Genomic DNA, 14,628 nt, shown 5'->3' on the forward strand with positions numbered 1-14,628 from the left:
ACCCCATCTCTAGACAAGAGCACAACCAGCAATACCTCAATGGCTGGGCTAATGCTCAGCATTACACTGGTCCATGTGTGCCAGCCTGTTGACCTTAGAGGCCACACTGCCTCTTATTGCTCAGGCCCTTGCTCTTCATGGCCCTGTGCCAAACGGTGATGAGCCCTCCATCACATCTGGATGAGGGACTTTACCAAGGCAAGGGTTGCTTGCAGCCTGTACCATTGATAACTCAGTGGATGTGTGAATGAATGAAGTGATAAATTTAGTGAGCATGTCTTTTACAGGTTTCTCTCCATTTCAAAGCCAGCAGGTGTGATGAGCCCTTCACCTGGCCTCGACATGGAATCCCCACCCCACCCCTTCCAGGTAAAGCACATCACGGAGGACCAGAGATCGGTGTTCCTCCCGTTCATATATGAATACGTATGGAGACATTGCTCTTTGACCAGGGTGATGAGAGCCATATGCAGAAAGCCTCGTGCAGACACTATTCCACTTGTCTCTATCACCCTCAAAACTTTATGGAGGCCATTGCCTTGACAGCACAGAAGACCAACCACACCATCCCTTGTCACCCATGACCATTCACCTGGGAGGATGGAAGTTTGGAGTCGCAAGTTGTCTGCCCTCCACCAGCCACCTCCATCCCTCCCTCTGACTGCAGCCGAATCAAATGGCATAGAATGAATGGCAGCTCCACACCTTGCAGGGATCTTGACCTTATGAGACCCATGGTAGGATCGGACCTGCTGCCATGTGGGTTTCACCATATAGTGAAGATCACAACTGAGCATTGTTCTCATCCAGTTTCCTCATGATTGTTAGGGTGTACATTTAGCTGATGAATTTTGCTGACCTTGAACTTCACCCATCTGAAAAGACCCTCCTCCCACTTCAAGGTATCACAACTTTGCATTGAATGCACTGCATTGCTGTAACTGGAAGGATGGTGCATGTAACTTTCCACACTTGTTCCTAAACCATTGACCCACCCAATATCACCATTACCCTTCCTTCTGTCATTTTTGGACCTCCTCCCTCATTACCCTGGACACTATAACCATCCACCTATAATTGCACCTTGCCTCTCCTCAGAGCCAACATTTGTTCCCGTTTCCATGTCCACCCTGACCCTGCCCCCTCTGTTATCCATGCCACCTTTCTTGTCCCCTCTCCATGACCCATCCTATGATACCTGCATTTGCCAGACTCACACCCTGAACCTGCCACCCTATTGCCTCCCATTTCCTCCTCTGACCGACAGACCGACTGTTCCCTCTGACCACCAGTACCCACTAGGTTTGCCACCCCCCTGCCCCCCCCCCCCCCAGGACCCCACCATTGACTCCACTGACCCTGCCCTCTAACCCACTCTACACCTTCCCTGGACAACCCACCCCCCCAACACCTTGCCCAGACATTCACACTGCCACATCTCCCCCTTCCCCCATAAGCTTGCCTCCCCTGTCCAGTCTTAGAGCTGCCTTTGATACACATACTTGAATTGCCATCCTCTTGAGGGTAGGTGAAGGCAGTGTCTGCGTACCACAAGGTTGTTGATGAAGTGAACTTTGCCAGTGCACGCCCGTCATGTGCAGTTGTGAAATAGACCATTTTAATTATCCACTGGCATGGCACTTAATTTGGAGGTGGAATGTGATTCCAGTGAGTTGGGCTTTTAATGAGCATTCATGAGATGCAAATGAATGCAAATGTGGTTCCCGACATAGATCAGCAGGAAAGCCAAACCACCTTTAACTCGCCATAGAAGTCGGGAGAACAAAATTCCAAACTGCTTCCCCAACGGTGGGAAACTGACTTTTCCCATTACTCCAAATCTTGTGCCCCCACCCACCACAATTCCCACCACTAGCCGGAGCGGAAAATTCCATCCAAAGTTTCTTTTCCCTATTTAGCTGTGAAAGCAAGAAAGTGGAACTTCAAAATATTCTTCCAGCTTTGCAATCTGCATTATTTGTTTTGACCATTTTTTTCTACTGTGACATTTCCACTGGCAATAGCCCAGGAATTATTGTATTCTTAAATATTTCATAAAGTGAAAAAGCACTTGAATTTTTATGGTAGCTTATTTTGAAAGATCTCAAAAGCATTTTTACATAATTTATTAATTTTTGAATGGAGTAATTGTTACTTTGACAACCATGGTAAATATTCCCTTGAAGAAACAGCAGTCAGATAAATGATCAGTTTGTTTTTGGTGATGTTGGTTAATGGAGGAATATTAAAACAGCACAACCACACCGACATCAACATTGTCTTGGACCTATCTCATATCTTTAACAGAGAATGTACCACACTCATCGTCACAGAGGACATCCTGCAGTCCTCTGAATGGTAGCATGGGATCTTCAGCATTGCTTGACCCATTTGAATGGGCAGGCGGTAGCCTTGGTTTAATCTCCTCCAAAGGATACTTAGGGCAGAATTTACCATATGGCGGGTGGGCGGGTTCGGTGGGAGTGGGCGGGGGTGGTCGCGGAGCTGATTGCCACCTGCAGTCGGCTCTGCACCACCATTTTACATGGGCGGGCCAATTAAGGCCTGTCTGGCGTAATATGTGAGCGGCAGCGCTCAGCGCTACCTGTGCGGGCGGGGGGAGGAGGAAGAATCGGGGCCAGCGCTCTTTTGCGCATGCGCATGAAAGGGCGCTTCAATCTCCCTGAGGCAGTTCCGTGCCTCAGGGAGATTGAACCGTTGTTTGAAAAATTAAATGAAAGGTTTAAAAATTTATTTAAATATGTCCTCTCATGTGACCGTGTCACATGAGTTGGGACATGTTTTTATATGTATGATTTTAATTAATTTATTTAACAAAAGCTTTAGGAAACCTGATCCCCCGCGTGGATGAGGTTTCCTAAAAAACGTGAACAGCCTTAAGGTTGGATGGGCAGCGTTAACAATGACAATAATTACTTTGTTAATGGCCTTAATAGCCCGTTTACATTTCAGCAGGTGCGCAGCTGACTCCGGTGCACGCCCGTCGAACGAAATATCACGGGACTGCGCGATGATGTCGGGATGCACGCCCGATGTCATCGCGCGTCATTTTATGTGTCAGTGTGTCGGGCCTGCCCCTGTACACCGACTGAACAATTCTGCCCTTAGTATGTTTGCTTAAGTTACAACCATAACTGCAGTTAAAGTAATTAATTGGTGTGGTTTGACATGTATCGATGATGTGATAAGCTAACTTGTTAGTTCAATTCTGACTTGCGGTTGCATTTCTAACCAGATAAATTCTTGACTCTATTTTTAAGACATAAGTTTTAAAATTATATTGCATAATTTGAGCACTTAACACATTCATATCAAATTCTTTTCTTTGCCATTTTACTGGAAGTATCCAACCGTTCCAATTAAATCAGTTGATGCCTATCAATGAACAGAGGGATTTGATGTCAACATGTTGAGATTTTATGCAACATCACATATGGTGAGGCTATAACATTGGATAATGGAGTATTACTGAAAGACATTGAAAGAAAATTTTGTAACTATAATTACAGCAGTTCTGAAATTCACACTATGCAAGTGCCAGGCAATGACCATCTCCAATAGGAGAGAATCTATCTCCCCATGATATTCAACTTCATTACCATTGCTGAATTGCCCCACTGTCAACATCTTAGGGGTCACTATTGATCAGAAACTTAACTGGATCAGCCACATGAATACTTTGGCTACACAAGTAGGTTAGAGGCTGCATAGTCTGCAGTGAGTAACTTGCCACCTGACTTCCCAGCACTTTTCATCTTCCGCAAGTCACAGTGAGGAGTGTGATGCAATACTCTTCACTTGCCTGGATGAGTTCCACTACAATCACACTCTAGAATCTCAACGCTATCCAGGACAAAGCAGCCTGCTTGATTGTCATCCCATTCACCAGCTAAAGCATTCATTCCCTCCAGCACCTCTGTATTATCACAGCAGGGTGTACCATCTACAAGTTTCAGTGCAGGAACTCACTAAGGTTTCTTCAAGAGAAATTTCCAAACCTGTGATCTCTAACACCTTGAAAGGCAGTGTCAGCAAATACAAGGGAACACCAAAACCTGCAACTTCCCCCCAAGTCGCATATCAGTCTGATTTGGAAATATGTTGCCGTTCCTTCATTGTCGCTGGGTCAAAATCCTGGAACTCCCTCCCTTAACAGCACTGTGGGGGTACCTACACCACATGGACTGCAGCGGTTCAAGAAGGCAGCTCACCACCACCTTCTCAAGAGCAATTAGTGATAAGCAATAAATGCTGGCCCTGACAGTGAAGCTCACATTCCATGAAAGAATTTCATGCCAGTCTAAAATGATGAAAAAGCCAGGAGGAAGATTAATAGCATCCTTAGACTAGTTAATCAGCTAGACTAAAGGATCACAGATGAATTTTAAATGTGATGGAAAGTGATACCTCATTGCAGTGGGTATTCTTTGTGTGTGAGCCTAATGAGTGTAGATAGGTTGTTCAACTGTAGGGTGAGAAAACCATCATAGTTGAGCCCTTAAAAATATTTGAATGAGGGATAATTGTCACTTATTAAACCATAATTTGTAGCCAGAGTTTTCAGTAAAGCCACTAGATGATAAAATTAGTTGTGAGGTGAAAAGTCTAAAGTAAAATGTGTATGTTTTTTGTAAATATGTGTGTCTATGAGTATAACATATAAAATACATTTATAGTTTGTTTTAAGTTATGATTTATTTCCCATCTGAGACACTACACAATATACTCCCGGCCTCTGATCATTGCACTTTCAAGCCGAGAGGGTTCCTCTCATTCTTTTTGCCCCTTCGTTTCCCCTGGGTAGATGTGTCTTCAGGTTTCCGGGGTTGAAATTGGGCAATTGCTCTATGAAGGAGGCGAATGGAGCTACAGGGGGAGCCAATAAATTTGAAGTGATGTCAGGATATAGTCGAATACTTCAGTGAGCTAAAATAAAAGCAAATTACTGCAGATGCTGAAAATCTGAAATAAAAACAGAAAATGCTGGAACTACTCAGCTCTGGCAGAACATGTGGAGAGAGAAACAGAGTTAACGTTTTGAGTTGAATATGCCTCTTCAGAACTGAAGAGGAGTCCTATTCAACACGAAATGTTAACTCAGTTTCTCTCTCCACAAATGTTGAGGCCTGGCGATAAGTCATATTCCACTCAAAACATTAACTCAGTTTTTCTGATGGTCATTGAGTTCTTCTCAGTGACTTCAACCTGGAAAAATACCAAAAAAAACTCGTGCACTAATTTGTTATTGGAAGCTGATCCACCAAACAAAACCAATTGGGTATTGTTTTCTCCACCGTGTCAATAAATAAAGTTAAAGGCTTCTGAGTGACTCCAGTGGATTAATAGGAACAGAGGATGCCAATCGGCCCCACAAGCCTGTTCTATCATTCTATTAAATCATGGCTAACCTACACCTCAACTTCTTTGCTCAATCCTTGATAACTATACTGAACAAAAATCTATCAATCATAGGCTTGAAGATTTAATTTCATGCAGCATCCCCGGTCTTTTGGGGAGAGATTTTCAGGTTTCCTCTAACCTTTCTGTGTCAAAATGCCTCTGGATTTCACTCCAAAATGGCCTAGTCTGTAATTTTAAGATTATGTCCCCTTGTTCAGGATTTCTCCACCAGAGGTTAATTCAGAGAAACTATCTAATTCCTTCATCATTTTAAACAGCTCGATTAGATCGCCTTTCAACCTTCTAAATTGAAAGAGGTTTATGCAACCTGACCTTATAATTTAATGCAGTATGATTCTGGTGAACCTGTGCTGTGTCCTTTCCAATGAAGGCCAATATATCCTACCTGAGGGGCAGTGCCCAGATTAGGCCTGTGCAAGTCTCTGCACATCACATCGCTTCCTCACTTTTGTATTCCAGCCCACTTGAGGTAAAGGCCGAACTTCCATGAGTCTTTTTGACTGTTTGTTGCACCAACTAGTAGAGCACGGAAGCATGCAAACTAAGCAGGTCATAGGTTCATTCTAATTATGGCTAAAATTAGCTCAGTTCAGCTGGGGAGCAGTTGGCCCATTAACCCTAGCAATGGGGATTGAGGATGTTTTCAATCCTCATTGATTCCTGCCGAAAAATGTGCGTGTGGATTTTGGGTGAAGACTGGCTTGGGCTTTAGCTCATGGCTAATATCTAGGTCCACATGCAGAATGTGGTATTGGAGGGCTCCAGATGTCTGTGGGATTGAACCCAAGCATGCCTCTGGGGAGGGTGGGAGAAAAAGTTCATTTTATTTTTAATCCAACAGGGAACAATATCCTTGGCAATGAAAGTATTGTCAGTGTATGATCAGGAAAGGCATTGAATGACCGTGTTACATGACAGGGGATTTAAGGTTTGTGCCACACTATAACACAGTTATAAACACAAGTTATAAAGGTGAGTAGTGGTGAATTGTTTCCTTCAGGAGGTTGCTGTGTTGGGCAATAGGACTTACTGGGAATTTAGTACTGAGTGTATGGTCCTCTGGGATGGAACTTCACATCCACTGGGATTGGGAGAGGGGAATGATACCTCGTGTTAGCGTTGGCTGAGACTCGTAGGATACTAGGATTGGGACGATGCTGGAGATGGTTTGTATCATGTTGATTTCTTGAACCATGGAAAGGATTTGCTATCTCCTGAAAGGCTAGGAATTCCTCTCTCTTTTACTTTACTCTCTGTTCTACTACTCAAGTATTCCCAGCACCCATCCCTTCCCCTTTCAGAACTGTGTCGATTAGTTAAATGCGTTTAAACAACATGGAGCAATGATTTTCTGGGCATGTCACATTGCATTATATCTGGCATCCCTTTAGGGGGAGACAGTGGTGTAATAGTAATGTCACTGGGCTAGAGGCTCAGATAAATGTTCTGGGGACATGGGTCCAAATGCCACCATGACAACAGGAGAGTTTAACTTCAATTAATAAACCTGGAATATGAAGCTAGTCTCAGAAATGGTGACTGAGGGCCAGTACCAATTAAGATTTTAAAAAATGACATTTGGTTAACTAATTTCCTTTAGGGAAGAAATCTACCATCCCTACCTGGTTTGACCGACATGTCCAGACCCACAATAATGTGGTTGACTCTCTTAATTTCCCCCTGAAATGGCTTAGCAAGCTATTCAGTTCAAAGGCAGTTAGGGGTGGGGATCAAATGCAGGCCTTGCTATCAATGCCCACATCCAGGAAAGAATATAGAGTGAAGAATTCAGGAGAACCAAATTTGAGAGGGTGCTCAAGGGATAGCTTAAAAGAATGGACCAATATTATTTGCCTTTTATAATCACCATCCCTTGAGAGCTGCTTCGAAAATATTAGTTCTGGTTAGGGGCCACATGTATATAGACAGGGTCTATTCCTTTAAATGGAAGGTGATACTTGGGACTGGTCTAATAAGTGTGTCGCCCAGCCTTGGAGCGCTCTCCCCTAAGTGAGTCATTTGAATAGAAAATGCCCCTCTAGGCTTTCACTGCCCTTTTAAAAAATGAGAGCTGTTTGCACAATTGACTTTCCTTGTTGTTTGCTTTATATTCAAGGAAACATGGAGAATTGGGTCTCAGTTGGATTATCTGTTATATTTTATTACACACTTGGATCTGGTTGGCTGCACATTTACTTCATCGTCTTCAGCCTACTTGAAGGAGTGCAGGGCAGGGAGAGCATTGGAGGAGGAATTGGACTGTTCATTGTCCCAGGGAAAGAGCTTCTCAGGAGAAAGAAATATGAACAACATGTACTGCCAAGTTTGAATATGATATAATACTTAAAGATAACTGATCTTCTGGCAGTAATCATTCGTGGTATCACAAAGCCACAGGAGTGAAACTGGTGCAGTGTAAGGAATAAGGAAAATTTGAAGGATTGATTTATAGCTTTATTTGCTCTGTGGCCTTTTAGTATGTGGTTTGTAGTAGTGCTTATATTCAAATTTGCATTGGTTTGAGGGTGGGAGTGGGTCTTGGAACAGGAAAAAGTCCAGGAGAGTTGCTGAAAACTGAAAAGAAATGCTAGACACTGTTGAAGTGGGAGTTTTTAGATGTCTTGGGGAGGGGATGGGATGGGATGGGAATGTTTTGTCAACACCTCAAACAAAGATTTGTCATCTTTTTGTGGTTTTGTGTGTTACTCACAATAAGTGCTTGTCATGGACGAGCGAGTCAAAAGCTAGTCTTTTATCTCAAGACAGCTCTGTAATATAGCAAACTCTTCCAGTCCCTTTCACATGAGTGTTACAGTATTGCAAAATATGGGCCGCTTCAAGAATTTGCGTGTCATCCTTGCGCAGGGGCCATGCTAATCTTCTCTGTATCGTTCCAATTTTAGTATATGTGCTGCTGAAGCGAGCACTTTTAAAGAAGTTTCAGTGTTGCAAAATATGGAACGCTTCACGAATTTGTGACATGAGTGTTACAGTTGTACCCATTTATAGGTGAGCCAATGCCCATCACCTGTTTTAACAATGAAATTGACTGAACAATGTAATTGCTATACAATGTAATTGACAGTCAACAAGAAGATTGTTATTGGTCCTTGACAATATAATTACTGACACATTGACATCTTGCTCTCACTTGATGCCACAATTCTAATGAAGACTTATTGGAAAAAAATTCTTTCGAGTTATCAACAGTCACTGATTGCAACTCTTTTGAGTACAATCACAGTTCTTGGTTTCCGGGAGTGGGACATGAACCCACAACCTTCTGATTCAAAGGCGAGGGTGCTATGGACTGAGCCACAGCTGACACCTCTAAAGACTTATTGGAATTTGGATTGTCGCAAGCATGAGAAATCAGTTACTTTATATTAAACACACAACCCACCCGTAGCTCATAATTGTAGCAATTGTGGAAGACTTCCTTTTTTGATGAGACTACGCCTGCAGTAATGTTCACAGTTTTGGTATTTTACCTAAGGAAGGATATACTTGCCTTAGTCGGGCTGTAATGGACGTCTACTCGGGCTGTGGATGCTTAATCACTGAGTATATTGAAGATAGAGATCTGTTTGGATATAAAGGTGGGAAAGTGGAGTTGATGGTGAAGTTCAAGCAGAGACACTTGAAAGGGAGATAGGAAAAGTGCAAAAGACTAAACTTTAACCTCTTAAGGTTGCAGAGACAAAGACTGATTACCACATCTCAGCAGTTATCTAAAATCCATCTCCTGTTGATTCATATCTCAGAATGTGCAAAATGGTCTGAGATGAAAGAAAAGAGACTCTGGGCGCAAGACATGGGGCAGAATTTTACGTCCCACAGCAGGCACGCGCTGGACCCGATTGGGAATAAAATAGTGCGCGGTGATGTCGGGCAAACGTCCCGATGTCACTGCGCACTCGTGCAATGTTTTGGTTGGCGAGTGCGCGGGAGAGACTGCAGCGCGCCCGCTGACAATTAAAAGGCTTATTAAGGTCCTTAAGCAAGTAATTAATTTGTATTTTTCATTGCCTGTTTAACCTAATGGTTGGCAGGTGGGTGAGCTTATAGGCCAGGCGGCCTTTGCATTTTTTATGAAACCTCATCCATGGGCAGGTTTCCAATGGTAAGAAATAAAATGCAAAAACTTTTTTCCATTTCATTTTAAACATGTCCCTCTTCATGTGACTGAGTCACATGCGGAGACATGTTTATATAATTTATTAAAGCTTTATTTTCCTTTGTCCAAATCCTTAGCTCCCTGAGGCAGCTCTGTGCCCTCAGGGAGCTGTCAGCACGCAATCCCCTGCGCATGTGGAGACTTCCGCGCTCGCCCTCTTCCCTCCCCCACCTGGCTGAACTTTTCAGCGTTGCCTTTCACTACAGCAGAGCATTAATTGGCCAGCCAGTGTGAAATAACGGCTGGGGCCCGATCGCGAGCGGCGGTCTGTTTCGTGGCTGTTCCAGGCCCCTTGTGTGACAGCAACAAGAAAACCAACTAGTCACCCCTGCAGTTGCAGGTGAAGCCTTCTCTCTGTCTGTCTCTTCCTCTGTCTGTCTCTCTCGCTGTCTCTCTCTCTGTCTCTCTCTCTGTCTGTCTCTCTGTCTTTCTCTCTGTCTCTCTCTCTCTCTGTCTGTCCCTCTCTCTCCATCGTCTCTCTCCATCTGTCTCACTCTCCATCTGTCTTTCTCTCTCTGTCCCTCTCTCTGTCTCTCTCTCTCTCTGTCTGTCCCTCTGTCTGTCTCTTTCTCTGTCTATCTGTCTCTCTCTGTTTGTCTGTCTCTGTCTGTCTCTCTCTCTCTGTCTGTGTCTGTCTCTCTGTCTGTGTCTCTCTCTCTCTACCTGTGTCTGCCTGTCTCTCTCTCTCTGTCTCTCTCTGTCTCTCTCTCTCTCTCTCTGTCTTTCTCTCTCTCTCTGTTTGTCTGTCTCTCTCTGTCTGTGTTTGTCTCTCTGTCTGTGTCTCCCTCTCTCTGCCTGTGTCTGCCTGTCTCTCTCTCTCTCTCGCTCTCTCTCTCTGTCTCTGTCTCTCTCTCTCTGTCTGTCTCTCTGTTTCTCTGTCTGTCTCTCTCTCTGTCTGTCTCTCTCTGTCTGTCTTGTGCTCTCTCTCTCTGTCTGTCTTACGCTCTCCCTCTCTCTGTCTGTCTCTCGCTCCCTCTCTCTGTCTGTCTCTCTCTCTGTCTGTCTGTCTCTCCTCTGACAGACTCTCTCTGTCTGTGTCTGTCTCTCTGTCTCTCTCTCTCTGTCTCTCTCTCTCTGTCTGTCTCTCTCTCTGTCTGTCTCTCTTCTGTCTGTCTGTCTCTCTTCTGTCTGTCTCTCTGTCTGTGTCTGTCTCTCTGTCTCTCTCTCTCTGTCTCTCTCTCTTTCTGTCTGTCTCTCTTCTGTCTGTCTGTCTCTCTTCTGTCTGTCTCTCTCTGTCTCTCTGTCTGTGTCTGTCACTCTGTCTCTCTCTCTGTCTCTCTCTCTGTCTCTCTCTCTCTCTGTCTGTCTCTCTCTCTCTGTCTGTCTCTCTCTCTCTGCCTCTCTATATGTCTCTCTCTCTCTCTCTGTCTCTCTCTGTCTCTGCCTGTCTCTCTCTGTCTGTCTGTGTCTGTCTGTCTTTGCCTGTCTCTCTCTGTCTCTCTCTCTGCCTCTTTGTCTGTCTCTCTCTCTCTGTCTCTGCCTGTCTCTCTCTGTCTGTCTGTCTCTGTCTGTCTGTCTCTCTCTCTCTGTCTCTCTCTCTCTCTGTCTCTCTCTCTCTCTGTCTCTGTCTGTCTCTCTCTCTCCTCTCCTCTCTCTCTCTCCTCTCTCTCTCTCCTCTCTCTCTTCTCTCTGAGAAAGGCTCAGCAGAAGTCACACTCCGAAAGGAAATAGGACAGCTTCTTCAGCTATCCTGCAGAACCAAGTGTCTTCAAACCAACTGCAAAACTGCCAAACTCAGCTCTACTGGAATCACCCAACTTAACAACTGCAACTTTTCGCCATCTATGCCTCACAGACAAGCAAAAGACTGATTCGTATATCTTTTTCAACTTTGATTTTGACTCAACTTCTCATTTCTGATATGTGTGCTGCATTTTCATTAGTTTTTTTTCAGGTTTTTAGTAACTAATAAAGTTTCTCTTTCTTTGACTCAAGAAGCCTGGTTAAATTGGCTCATTCTTAAAAAAGACATTTGAGCTGGGAAAAAAGTATCCACGCTGGAGTGGGAAAGGGATTGAATGAAGAAGGGGAGCCAGCTCATTCCTCCTCACCCGGTGGTGTAATAAAATTGGGGTCCCGTTTGGGAAGTTAACAAATTGGGGGACCTCGCCCGGGGACTGGTCATAACAACAATAGAGAGTTAACTTGCTAAGTTTGCCTCGTGTAACTAAAGCTTTTTATGATGAGCAGCATGCCCTCCAGCCCTGGATGCATCACAGTATTCATGACCCAGAGCAAGTCACTCTGTGCATCTCTCATTTGACTAATGCCGCAGGTCCAAAAGGATTTATAAGGGTCGCTTGCTTCTTGCTCTCCATCTCTTCCACTGCTCTTCCTGCCAAGGCTTCATGTTTAAAAAAAGAAGCAATTCATAGTTAAACTGCTCACCTTGCTCTCTGGTCAATTAAAATTGTATTAACCCGCGCACTCTCATGATGACGTAATGATTGATGAGGCTATTCTTGATGTTAGGCAGCTGTTCCTGATTACATTTATCAAAGGTTTCCCCCAACTGTAGCTTGTAATGAGTCACGGGGTTTAGAAAATGAACATTATTTTATAACTCAGTAAATGGCTTTAAAAGGGATTGATTTAAACTGGATTGAATTGAGCTAAGTGGTTTTGATGGTGGTTTAAGCTGGTAATTAATGTGAATGAATGATCAAAAAGTAGATCAGTGATGACTGGGTTTTTAACCTCCTTTTGACTCTAACTGTTGATGTGATATTATCAGCAGCCACAGAAGTCAGCATTACCGATCTCCACTGCCTCCTGTTTAATTGTTAACCAAGTAATTGGCTTAGTTACAGCTATTTAGCTACCTTTAGTAAATTAATAACTTGCAATTCTTTGGGAATTGTTCAAATTTGCTCAGTAGCTTTGAGAGGGTACAAACAGCAATCATCCTAGGATTTAATTTTCACCTGTTTTGCACAATAGCGTTTAACACAAATATGTTAACTGATCTATGTCACTGTACTACAGCTGTGAGCCCCCTTTTAAAGCAAATGGATTTTGTAGTCTCACTGAACAGGGTGATTGTGCTTGTGTTACATGTACCACGTCGATGCAGTTGTTAACCCATTAAATAGGGGACAGAGGATGTTGTACACCCTAAAAGATTGACAAGTATTTGCAAGTCCATGCTGCACACTTGCACCTCCTGCACAACACCCAGAAAATAAGATGTGGGATGTTGTTGAAAGATAAATTGTTTTTGCTGGGGAAGGCATCAACTGCATGTGATTTTTCAGTCTCGGGTTGAGTCGGTGGATCCATACATTGTGTCACACAGATGCTCTATCTCATTGTGTTCTCACCTGGCAACCATCCCGTGCAATGTTGAAAGCGCTGCGTAAATGCAAGTTGTTATAGAATGAGCCGCACCTGCTGATATCCACATTAGGTTCCCAGCCTGTTTTGATGGGGGTAAAAATGATGGTGCAGGAGGAGAGGAATTGGTTGAGAGACTGGCAGCAGTTGTGCTGAGATTAAAGGCTATTTATTCCAGTGCAGTCATTGCAGGCTATTTATCTCTGAGTGTGAGAAGAGGACCCTGGGACAAGCAGTCAGCAGCACCTAGAGGAGAGTGTGAGAGGAGGACCCTGGGGCAAGCAGTCAGCAGCACCTAGAGGAGAGTGTGAGAGGAGGACCCTGGGGCAAGCAGTCAGCACCACCTAGAGGAGAGTGTGAGAGGAGGACCCAAGGACAGGCAGTCAGCAGCACCTAGAGTGTGCGATACCGCACCTCAGCTCCTACAGGCAATGGTCACGATGGTGGTCCCACGGGCCATCGATCTGGTCGGGCGGAAACGACTCTCGTTCCTCCGGCCTGGGTATTCTGCTGCGGGTAGGCAACTTCACCGTCTCCGAGGTCAAGGAGGTGGTGGGCGGGCGACTCCTCGTAGCAGACGTAATGTACAAGAACGCTCCACTCCGGTTAATTAACGTGTATGGCCCGGCACAAGGGGCTGAGCGGCTGGAGGTTTTTCAGCAGCTCCCACTGCTGCTGGCGACCTCCAGGCCGGTCATTCTGGGCGGTGACTTCAACTGCATCATCGATGCGGCTGGACGATCCGGCAGGGCCGGCAGCAAATTGGACGCTACGTCCAGATCCCTGATGGAAACAGTTAAGGATGCCAAGCTGCACGACGTCTTCAGCAACCCTGCAGATGGAGCGCAGCGTAGATACACCTGGTCGCGGCCAGATGGGTCCATTCGTTCCAGGATAGACTTCCTGTTTGTGTCCCGTGCATTCACAGTCAGATCCACCGAGGTCAAGCCGGTGTTCTTCTCTGACCACTGCCTCCTACTGGCGGACTGCCACTTGGAGACGGACCTGAGGGTGGGCAGGGGGGCATGGAAGCTAAATGTGCAACTGCTGACCCCAGAGAACATTGAGGAGCTCAAGAGGGATTACAAAGGTTGGAGAACCGTGAAACCCCTCTTTGAGTCCCTGACACACTGGTGGGAAGCGATCAAGGGAAGCATCAAGAGGTTTTTCATCCTCAAAGGCACCCAGAAAGCTAGAAAGGAACAGAGGGAAATGTCCCGACTCCAGAAAAAGATGCAGAACCTGCTCCGGCTGCAGTCGATGGGGGTCGATGTCAAGGAGGAGCTCCAAGAGGTGAAGGGCCAGCAAGCCTCGCACTTTGCCTCGGAGGCCTCCAAGATCATCTTCCGTTCCAGAGTCCGCTCCGTGGAGCAGGATGAGACGTGCTCACGTTTCTTCTTCCAAAAGGTACACAGAGAGCGCTCTGTGATCAGCAGCCTGAAGGAAGAAGACGGCTCAGTAAAGTCATCACGGTCCGACATTCTGAGGATCAGCAAATCCTTTTATGCCGGATTGTATGACGTGAAGCCCACGGACAGCACGGCCTCCCAGTCCTTCCTGTCCTCTATCACGGAGGTCTTAGACGACAGTACGCGGGAGAGCCTGGACAAACCGCTAACTCCTGATGAACTGACTAAGGCCCTCGAGTCCTTCGAGAAGAGTAAAACCCCCGGAAG

General features: G+C 45.1%; 1 protein-coding gene and 1 non-coding gene across 4 annotated transcripts in view; one reads left to right on the plus strand and one right to left on the minus strand.

Moving 5' to 3' along the window:
* Positions 1–14,628, plus strand: part of LOC144669183 (endothelial cell-selective adhesion molecule-like) — a 146,854-nt gene that overhangs the window by 21,243 nt on the left and 110,983 nt on the right. The window lies entirely within an intron of this gene.
* LOC144671965 (U6 spliceosomal RNA) lies at positions 8,263–8,369 on the minus strand. The gene has a single exon (XR_013574046.1). It is a non-coding gene; the product is annotated as a U6 spliceosomal RNA (small nuclear RNA).

This window comes from Cetorhinus maximus, chromosome 2 (assembly GCF_964194155.1).
Source record: "Cetorhinus maximus chromosome 2, sCetMax3.hap1.1, whole genome shotgun sequence".
NCBI classification, from domain to species: domain Eukaryota; kingdom Metazoa; phylum Chordata; class Chondrichthyes; order Lamniformes; family Cetorhinidae; genus Cetorhinus; species Cetorhinus maximus.